Raw genomic sequence first — 10,541 nt, forward strand, 5'->3', positions numbered from 1 at the left:
ACTATGGCATACATAATCTCATAGTATTTCCTCAATGTAGTATATTTTCAAGGCCATCAGTCCTAGTCATAACTTCTAATCTTTAATTTCTATCATGTATTATTCAGGCTAACATTTTATAAAGTTTGAATCAGATTTTAATACATTAACTGTTTCAGACAGGGGCCCAGTTGTTCAAATGCATTCAGGATATTGGCCCATTTTGCACAGAGGAAAATTTATTTGCATAAAGGAATTAATATGGGGAAAGGCCATGTTATCACCTCATGCAACACCCTGAAACCAATCATATTTCTTGATTATTTTTCAAATCCATTCTAAGCACCGTTAAAAGATCTATCTTCCCAATCCATCTGTTCTGCTTGCTTTTGATACCACCTGTACTCACTTCATGGCACCATGTCCAGCTGACACCAAGTCTGCTCCTTCAGTGAAACTAGCCTCAGTCAATCCATCTCCACATTGCCCTCTTTCCTGGTCTGTGATAAATTCCTAAACAGTTTACTTCTTCAAAGTAACTTCTTAAACCTACCTCTACCATATTGCCTTCAAAACAGTCTTCTTAATACTGGTCCAAGTACCTGAGCTGCCTCTCTTTTTTATTTTTATTTTTAAACCCTAAATTACATTCACCTCAGGCTCTCAGAATATTTTGCATCATGGTACTAAAGACCATGTAGGTTCTGGTTCAAAATTCCACAGGAAAAACACCACTAGGGCAGTGACCATAATGTACTTAGATCCAACTTCCCCTCTGAAGCAGCAAAGAGTAAAAAATCACCACAGTAGTGCTGAACTTTGAACAGTGGAAGTATGCAAAAATGAGGAAACTTCATAATAAAGAAGCTAAAAGAGAAAGCTAAGAGAATGAAATCCTTCTGAGCAGCACTACCAAAACACATCCTACTGAAAGCAGGGCTTCGATGCATCCTGTCTGTTAGGAAAAGCTTGAAAAACAATAAAAAGAAGCAGGTGTGGTGGAGCAGTGAGCTAAAGATTTGGGAAGTAAAAGAGGTTATTAGAATTGAGAAGACATCATTCAAAAAGCAGAAGCTGTATCCAAATGAAGAAAATAAAAAGGATCATAAACTCTGGCAGATTAAATGTAAAAATATAATTAGGCAGGCCAAAAAAGAGTTTGAGGAACAGTTGGCTGAAGCAATCAAAAGTAGTACTAAATTCCTGTTGCAGCACATCAGAGCAAAAAGCCTGCCAGGCAGTCTGTAGGGCGCACTGACAGCCAGGCTGAGTACTCAGAGAGGGGAAGGCTGTCGCAGAAGAGCAGAATGAATATTTGTATCATGGTGCGCTGTGGAAGAAACAGGAGATTTCTTCGCTAGAAGCCTTTTCGGAAGTCATTGCTGCCAAGGGTCCATCTGAGATGTCAGTAACTGTGGAAAGGCTACTGTAAAGTTCCCGTAAGTGCTAACAAAACCTCTGGACTGGGCAGTATTTAGCCAAGAGCTCTGAGAAAACCCAAGGAGATCAGAGATGAACCACTAATGTGACCTCCCAGTTTCACTTTTTGGGTACCATTAACACTAAATGCTAGCAAATATAGTGCCAGGAAGGATTCAGAGAGCTACAGGCTTGCAAGCTGTTATCTCTAGTGCACAAATTTGTAAAAGCTACAACAAAGGACAGACTTTTTATCTAAGATGCCTGTCTAAATGCAGTCTACTTGGAAAAGCCAATGTTGGTTCTGTAAAGAGAATTTCTCCCTTGTAAAATACATTAAAGTTTTTTGAAGTTGACAAGCATGTGGGTTGGGTGAGCCAGTCAAGCAAAGTACAGCTGGATTTTCAAAGTGCTTTTGACAAAGTCTCTCATTAATGGTTTCTAAAGAAATGTAGCAGCCATGGGATAAGAGGGAAGAACCTGGCAGGGACAGGTAACTGGCTGATAGACGTGAAATAGGTCTGTCCTTGCAACAGAACAAATATCCTTCACTGTGAAATTGTGCTAGGGTCTGCTCTGAGACATGTGATGTTTAACATATTCCTGAATGACCCGGAAAGGTGGCTGACTAGGGCAGTATCAAAGTTTGCTGAGAATATGAAATTATTCAAGGCAGTACTGTGAAGGACCACAGAAGACCTTACAAGTCTAAATGACTAGAAGAGGAAGTGGCAGATGAAATTCAGTTTCAGGAAGTATAAAGTAACGTATGTGTCCAAGAACATTGTCAGCTTTACATATAACATGATGGACTCTGAGCTGACAATTGCTATTTAGGAATGAGAGCTTGAGGTTACAGCAGACAGCTCCATGGAAGCATCAGCTCAGAGCTCAGTAGCAGTCAAAAACAAACAATCAAAACCAACACACACAAAAATACAACTCAAAGGCAAACCAAAAATATAATGAGTCCGTTGATCTGCAGACCGATTTTTTTTTTTTTTTTTCTCCAGTTTGGGTTCCCTTATCTCAAAAAAGGATACATTTGAGGTGGAAAAAGCTCAGACAAAGACCAACTATGATAAACTATGGAATGGTTTATAGAGTTCTGAAATGTTACGAATGCTGTGGAGCAAATGGATAGAGACTGTTTGCTGTCTATCCACTGCAAGAACTAAAGACTGTCAAATGAAGCTTATAGGAGCTAGATTTAAAGCAAATAAAAAGAGACAGCCCTCACACAAAGGTGGTTTGCCTGTGCAGCTCCTTGTCAAAGGAAGTTGTGCATACAAGAAAATGATGTGGGCTCAACAGGAAGTCAGACAAATTCTTGTAAGACACATCCACTTGTCTAAATGCAGTTTACAAGACACGTTACTAAATAGAGCTCAAAAAGCTTAGGAAGTTCTTTGAGCTGAAAGTAGGTAAAGGCCAGGAGAGCATTAAGGGGAAGTATTAGTCTTGTTCTGCTCTTACAGGACTCGTACTCACAGATACTGCACAAGAGAGGATCCCAGGGGTTCTTGTTCTAACTCAATTTAGCCATTTTTTCTGATGAGCAATCCTCTTCTCTATCCATGCTCACATTCAACATCTAAACTGTCTGCTTTCAGGAGCAAGAACTTCATGTTGTCCTGCATCCACTGAGGCAGGTCCAGAGTCACACCATGGATATCACGTCAAGGTTTACACTGACCAAGAATTCAGTCCTGGGAGCCAGTTCCGACTTTATGCACCTTCACTGCAAATTGGATGATATCTGTGACTGTCAGGCAATTTTCAATACATTTACATAGAAGCAGTTGAGATCAAGACTAAGTGACAATTCCAGGCAGAAACTAAGTGAGGTACATCAGCAGAGGCTGATTTTATCTGCAAAACAATACACATCAGGTTTATTAGAGAAAAATGGATTTTTCTTCTGGCGTGATGATGCAAAGTAACACAACTAGACCTCGTATACCTGAAAAAGCACAAAGATGATTTCTCAGCAATAGTGCTTTCCCAATGAGAGAGAAACACTTCAGTGCCTACTGGTTCATATACATGCATTCATCAACACACAAAAATTGTATGTATATGGATTCCTCTTTTCCTTCTCTAACAATTCAGATATACAAGCAAGATCAAAAGCTGCAGTCTGACTGAAATGACCACACCATTTTTTTTACGATGAATTTCCTACATAGTAGTAGTGAAGACAATTTATTTTTCATTGTTTGAATAGAAAACGGTTTCACACCTTCAAATTTCCTTGGTGTCTGAGCTCCATATGAGCACAGGATTTGATTAAGATATTTCAGCTCACCACAGCCACTCCACTAAACAGAGTTGCACCATAAGAGTTTCCAGTTTACAAAGAAAAAGAAAATAGCAGGTGTTAACACCGAAGAAGAAAATTGGGACAGAAAATTAAGGTTATTAGGGAAGCTGAGAATTATAAAAGGGCCAACAGGGAGTGATTTAAGAAATCACAGTTTAGCAGCAGAGCAAATAAACAAAGAAGCCTGTGATTGAAGTCATCAAACTAGAAAATATTCTAGCAAACTAAGAAAATGAAAGGCTCTGAGTGGAGCCTGGATACATAACCCCATGTTCTTTCCCTTTTTGCTTATGATACACAGTCAACAGCAGCACCTCACAAGGCAGAGCCATGGACGTATACACAGAAAGACAGCAATTACTTCAGATTTTTCAGTTCTCAGAACTGGATCGAGGCTTTGACACAAAATACATTTCTCTGACAACACAATGATGTGCAAGCTCTGAAGTGATATTGCAGCCTACTCATGGGCTTTTCCTTTACCTGAGGATGTAGTGACTGACAAAGTAACACAAACCAGATCCTGCACCTAGCCGCAGTCCAGCATGAAGGTTGCCATGCCCATCTGCAGAACTGGGAAAGGAAATAACTTTGCTTACACATTACAGACAGCTTACACTGCTGTCTGACACATTTGCAGACAAGGAATGTAATGACCCCCAAAAGACTGCTTTTCTCACTGCACATTTACTGCTGCAGAAGTAAGCAGTGCAGAGACACCAGGATAGGGCAGAGACACTCTCAGGATCCACTTCTTGGAAGGGAAGCTCTCCCACAGACGTGGTGTACAAAGAACCATATCAGGTGTTCTCTGCCCATGGAGTCTGTGGCCACAGTAAAAGTGCCTGGCATTAAAAATGCTTCAAACAAAATGATAGCTAGAGTAGTTTGTATAAATGCAGTGCACAAGATGAACTCTTCCGAGTGGCATATATTACCGTCATAGGGAGTGGACAGCAGGAAGAGTCAACATCAATATTTCACAAAAAAAGCCAACCTTATATTACAACCTCTAGGATGTAAGTCAGCCCTGCTGAAGCAGAAAATAACAAAGATTTTAAGGTCAGCAAGAACCATTACAATAATCATGTAGCCAGATCTCCTGCGTAACACAGGCCATGGGATTTTATCCTGCAGTTCCTCCAGCGGTAACAATTTATTCTTCCATGCTGCAGGGAGGCTCCTTACAACTCCATTTCATATGAACACTCAAAAGGACTGAGGGGAATGGAGAGATGATAGGCAGAAAATTGTTTGTTTGCTGGTTCAAAAGGAGCAGCCAGGAATGCTGCTAATTGTTAGTGCAGGACTGCATCGCAGTGGGTATCAGGCAGTCAGGCGGAGCAGTAGAGCCAGGGAAGCAGCCACACCAGGCTGCAGCAGGACCACAGCTTTCATTCTTCACTGACATTCACGTTGCCTTGCTCTCACCCACTGAGTATTATCATCACAGAGGCTGGAGTCTGAATTTGTTTAATACTTTCTTAGCCACAGATCATTAGTAACCAATTCCACTTTCCACTAAGTCCCGATTGTTTTTATACAACGCAGGACTCCTTTCTTTCTCTCCCCTCCTCTCTTCTTTCTTCCTCCCCTTTCCAATTTTCTTGTGGTAAAACAGTCCTGCCTGAAAGCAATAAGCTCCTTTCAGAATGTAAAACTTTAATAGCAGGCATTTGGAAAAAAGCTCTAAAGGCACCATTATTCCTCACTTTGGCTTCACTGGTGGCTCACTGTCCACATGCATAATGCGGAGCTTATTTCCTACAAAAGTAGCAGTCCTCAGATAGACACAACTTCAAGCTTACCAGTCGATTTTATTTATTCCTGGAGGAAGCTAGCAAACTGACATCTCTCAGGACATTTAGGAGGCCACCATTAAGTCAGTGAGCACTCAGCTAGGTATGGGAGGAATATAAATGAAGCAAGGACTTAAGTAATTGTACCCACTAGGAACAGCTATTCACGCCTTTTTTGGATATTCCTACTCCACTCTAATATCCTCCTTGCTTTCCCTACCAAAGCTTTTCTGGTTTACAAGACCACTTTCCCACCTCTGCATCTCAGTGTTCCCATGAGGCCTAGAAACAAGATTGCAGCTGTGTCACTGCTTTTCACCTTTTTACGGGACTATTTTATACAATATATAAAAAGTCAGGGATCCACTCCTGTTGCTATTATTTGCTTTCTGTGCAAGCTCCAGCAGACCAGCAGCTATGGGTTGGCAGCTGGGAAAAACTGGTCTGCACCTCTGGCAGTAAGCTGCTGGCTGGGTTAGACAGCATTCTTCTCAGCCAACTGCTGGAGAATGGAAGGATGTCACCCCTGAGGTGAAAGCTGATCCTGCCCTGGGCCTGCCCCGACCAGCAGGCCATCAGCTGTTGCCTGCAGGACACACACGGGAAAATCCCCAGACAGAAACAAAGACTGGACTTGGGTCTCACAACAGGCAGCAAGGGATCAGGTTACCCAGACGGGCAGCCCCACTTCCACGATGTCCTGGAAAGAGTAAAAGGCAACAGCAGGGATCACCTGTCACTGGAGGGATAGGGCCCAGTAAGCAGATGGAGATCGGTGAGTCCTCAGGCTGTCCTTCCTGGGTGGAGGCAGGGTTCCACTATGGCCTTGTTGCTCAGACCAGCAGGCGCTTCAGGAGCAACCTCCTTCCTGAAGAAAGCCCCTGGGGTTGCCTGGGCAGGATAAGGAGACACTGCCTTCTTAGTACCAATGAGTGTCACCCAGCCCCCTGCCCTGCCAAGCCATCCCTAAGGCCACCATTGAGAGTGTTCATCATAAATTGCAGTCTCTGGGCACACCACAGCCTTTCAACAGCTGCCCCTGCATGGGGACCAGGCCTGGGGGTGCTTGGTGGCAGGGCTGCCCCACTGGCTGTCAGCAAGATGGAGCCAGGGGAGGACATAAGCCCAGGGGTTTGACAGGGGAAGGGAGCACACATCCTGCCCACGTGGAGCACAAATTCTGCCCACCTGCCAGGCCACAAAGCCCCCTGCCACCCACTGTGGACCGCATCAATCCCAGCCTCCCAGCAGGTGTCTTTGTATCTCTACATCCGAGCAAGGAGGTCTCACTGAGATATTTTCTTCAGTGTTTTGCTGAGTGTTTCTCCCAAAAGAGTCACGATTTAATTGCTGTTATTATCTTCATAAAACTGTCCAGAGTGTTTTTCCAGTAGTTATTTAAAGCTTATCTAAAAGATACTGATAGCAGTGCGACGCCTGCTCAAAACTGCAGTCCTGGTATGCCTGTAGCAGAATGTGATAGAAATAATAGGTCTCTTAAATCAATCATCATCTTTCTCTAATTTATTGTATTGTTGAATTTTCAGACCCATGCATGGCATACGCAGCACATCATTACAGAAGAAATGCAGTCAGAAGATATATACACAGACAACGGCAAAACAAGTTACCGCCAGCCTTCTGTGGAGAAAAAGATACCTTGGCAAACAATAAAAATCATGCATTATGTTTTTTTTTAAAAATATCCACTGATGAGAAACCTTGGTGTAAAGAGCAATCTCTCCAAAACACATCCGTAAAAAGCAGTACACACTGATGATGAAAAATAGTTTTAAAATCTCTCACTCAGTAACAGCTTCAAAAATAACAGCATGGATAAAGTGAATGTTTGGTGGAAAGAAACAACTGTATAGGATATCATTAGGTGTATAGTCTATATATATTTTTCCCATCTTAATTCAGTGTGTAGAGAAAAGCTAGAAGTACAGAAGAAGTGATGAAATGGCTGTTTAAAAAAGATGGGAGATTTTTTTCATGCAAATCCCTTGTTTCATCATATTGCCTGTGACTCACGCATCAAGGCTTAGAAATCCATAGAATATCCTGAGTTGGAAGGGACCCATAAGGATCATCAAGTCCAACTCCTGGCACCGCACAGGTCTACCCAAAAATTCAGACCATGTGACTAAGTGCACAGTCCAAACGCTTCTTAAATTCAGACAGGCTTGGTGCAGTGGGGAGCCTGTTCCAATGTGCAACCACCCTCTCGGTGAAGAACCCCTTCCTGATGTCCAGCCTAAACTTCCCCTGCCTCAGCTTTCTTCACGGTGAGGGTGACGGAGCACTGGAACAGGCTGCCTAGGGAGGTTGTGGAGTCTCCTTCTCTGGAGATATTCAAGGCCTGTCTGGATGCCTACTTGGGCAGCCTGCTCTGAGGAACCTGCTTTGGCAGGGAGGTTGGACCCGATGATCTTTTGAGGTCCCTTCCAACCCCTACAGTTCTGTGATTAACACCATTCCAGCGGGTCCTATCACTGGTGTTTACAGAGAATAGGCCACCTGCCTCTCCACTCCCCCTTGTGAGGAAGCTGTAGACCGCGATGAGGTTCCCCCCTCAGCCTCCTCTTCTCCAGGCTGAACAGGCCCGGTGACCTCAGCCACTCCTCATACGTCTTCCCCTCTAGGCCCTTCACCATCTTCTTCACCCTCCTCTGGACACTCTCCAGCAGTTTTACATCCTTTTTGTACTGGGGTGCCCAGAACTGCACACAGTACTTGAGGTGATGCCGCACCAGCACGGAGTAGAGCGGGAGCAGCCAGCAGGGCAGGCAGCAGTTAAGGGCGGCAGCCATGTGCTGCAGGACGGGGTCGGGACATGGTGCAGGCAACTGAGGCTGAGCAGGATGAGTGCAGGAGACAACACCAGGAGTACCTGGCAGCCACAGGAAAGGTGAAACACCTGAGCACCAACCCCTATTTAAATGACTGGATTAATCACCTGGATCTACTAATAAAACCAATTTCTAAAACAGAACATGCTGACAGGCACAAGAGGGATGCTCTCCCAGATGTGGCAAAGGACGCTCAGAGGGACGGCAAGCTTGCCTCCAAACCCACGTGGCTGGGTGGCCACACTGCCCCACAGAAACCTTCAAGTGCATCCAGGGGAGTAGCCGTGGTATATCCAGAGCAGCCGGGGAAGAGCACAAAGCTTTCCCCAGGGCTTATCCCAGGCATGAACCCTTCTACACAGCCCAGAGGGAGGCTCCCAGCTTCTGCCTCTGGTTCCCTAAACCCAGGGAGGGACTGAGGAAACCGCAAGTGGCCGCCCCGTTCCCAGGGCACCTTCATCACTGAGTGAGGGCCTGCAGGAACATCTGGACTGCAACAAAGATAACTTCTCAGCACAAGCACCTATAAACCTTGAGCAGAGCAGAGCTTTTCAGTCTGATGGAAGCAGTCTCAGGAACAAGAGAGCTTTGGCTCATAGGCAAACCTCAGACACTGTGTCAAGCACTATCCAGGGCCCAAAGGACAGAATTAATAGCTGCCAGGCTAAGGAAACACTGATTCAGGACAAATTCAGGAAGTCCCTGCCAAACTCAGAGTGCATCTCAAAAACCAAGTGGCAAAACCCAACCACTGCAACCCCCTCAGTTGCTTGCTGTTTCTACTAATTTGCTACACTAAAAAACAGCAGTAAAACATTAAAAAATGAGTACAGCAGGGCAACCCGTAGGAAAGCCACATGGCACGCTTCTGGAGGGAAGTCTTCAGCACCGCAGTAGGGCTCCCCAAGCAAAAAGATCTCCCCCAAAGCCTCCAGCAGGCCCCAGGGGACTGCAAACCTGGGGTCCATGAGGAGCTCCAGCGTGAAGCTGGGCACTGCGGTGCTGGGGCAAAGACCTTCAGTTAAAGGGGGGGCAGAGAGGAAGAACATGAAGGCAGTGCTGCCCAGACACACAGCAACGTCCCGAGCCAGAGCCACCATGGGCTGTTCTCACAGCCCCAAAGCTCAAGGGGCTGAGAGCAGGAGAGAGAGCCTGAACCTGGAGCTGCTGCAGGTATGCAGGGTGCACGCAGGATGCATCCCCAAGACCCAGATGGCTGAGGATCAGAAGAGACAACTGGAGCAGGGGCTGGCATCCAAAGGCAAGTCCTACAAATGGCCATCTATGATGCTGTCCAATAAAAAGCCAGTGAGAGAGAAGCTGCCCATCTGGAGCACTGTCAAGGAGGAAGAGAAAGCAGAGAAGCCTGAGCAGCTCCACTTGGATAAAATCAACAACCTGCTAACTGAGTGCCTGAAGCTCATCAAGGAGGGTGTCCAGTCAGAGGAGCTCTCTGCAATTCTGTCCTGTGAGCCCCAAGGAGAAAAATGCACCAAGTTCTGGACCTGCAAAGTGAAACTGCTCACCTGGAGCAGCCCCTTTGACGTGATGGAGCTGTATGAAGCCGCAGTCTGTGCCAGTGCTGCCCCACTCCAGGAGCTTGGAGAAATTGTCTGTGATATTCTGAAGACTGCAGACCAACCACCAGGAGGGGAGAAGACTGAGCAGCCTGTGCCCTGGGAGCCCATGGAAGAAGATGAAACATCTCAGAAACAGAGATGAGCAAATAATTCAGTACAGGATGGTTGTTTTCTCTTTCAAACAACTTTACTGTTCCATTTAAAGATATTATCAGCAAACAGGTCATTATCACTTTGAATTTATTGTTGTGTTCCTAGGGATTGTTTGTGAAAACAAATTTTAAATAATTAATTTACAAATAGTTCATTCAAAATGTTCAGTGAATTTAAGTTGTCAATCACTTGGCATTAAAAATAATATATATTTCTATTTTGTAATTCATTGTCCTGTTTGCACTTCATGTCTTCTCCTGCCTCCCTTCCACATGATTATTACACAGCCCCTTGTCATTTAGATAGTTACCAGATTCCTAAGTAGCTGCATTCATTCATAACTCATAGAGGAATAAGAGGGAGGTCAGATTTATGGACTAGTAAGATTTATCTCTTTTCCCCTCACATTCTTCCCAGGCCATTTGTGTTGATGAGC

At 44.7% G+C, this 10,541-nt stretch overlaps 1 pseudogene; it reads left to right on the plus strand.

Moving 5' to 3' along the window:
- Positions 1–8,356: 8,356 nt before the first annotated feature.
- On the plus strand, positions 8,357–10,094 carry LOC116487203 (annotated as a pseudogene).
- The last annotated feature ends 447 nt before the right edge of the window (positions 10,095–10,541 follow it).

Source organism: Aythya fuligula, chromosome 3 (assembly GCF_009819795.1).
Source record: "Aythya fuligula isolate bAytFul2 chromosome 3, bAytFul2.pri, whole genome shotgun sequence".
NCBI classification, from domain to species: domain Eukaryota; kingdom Metazoa; phylum Chordata; class Aves; order Anseriformes; family Anatidae; genus Aythya; species Aythya fuligula.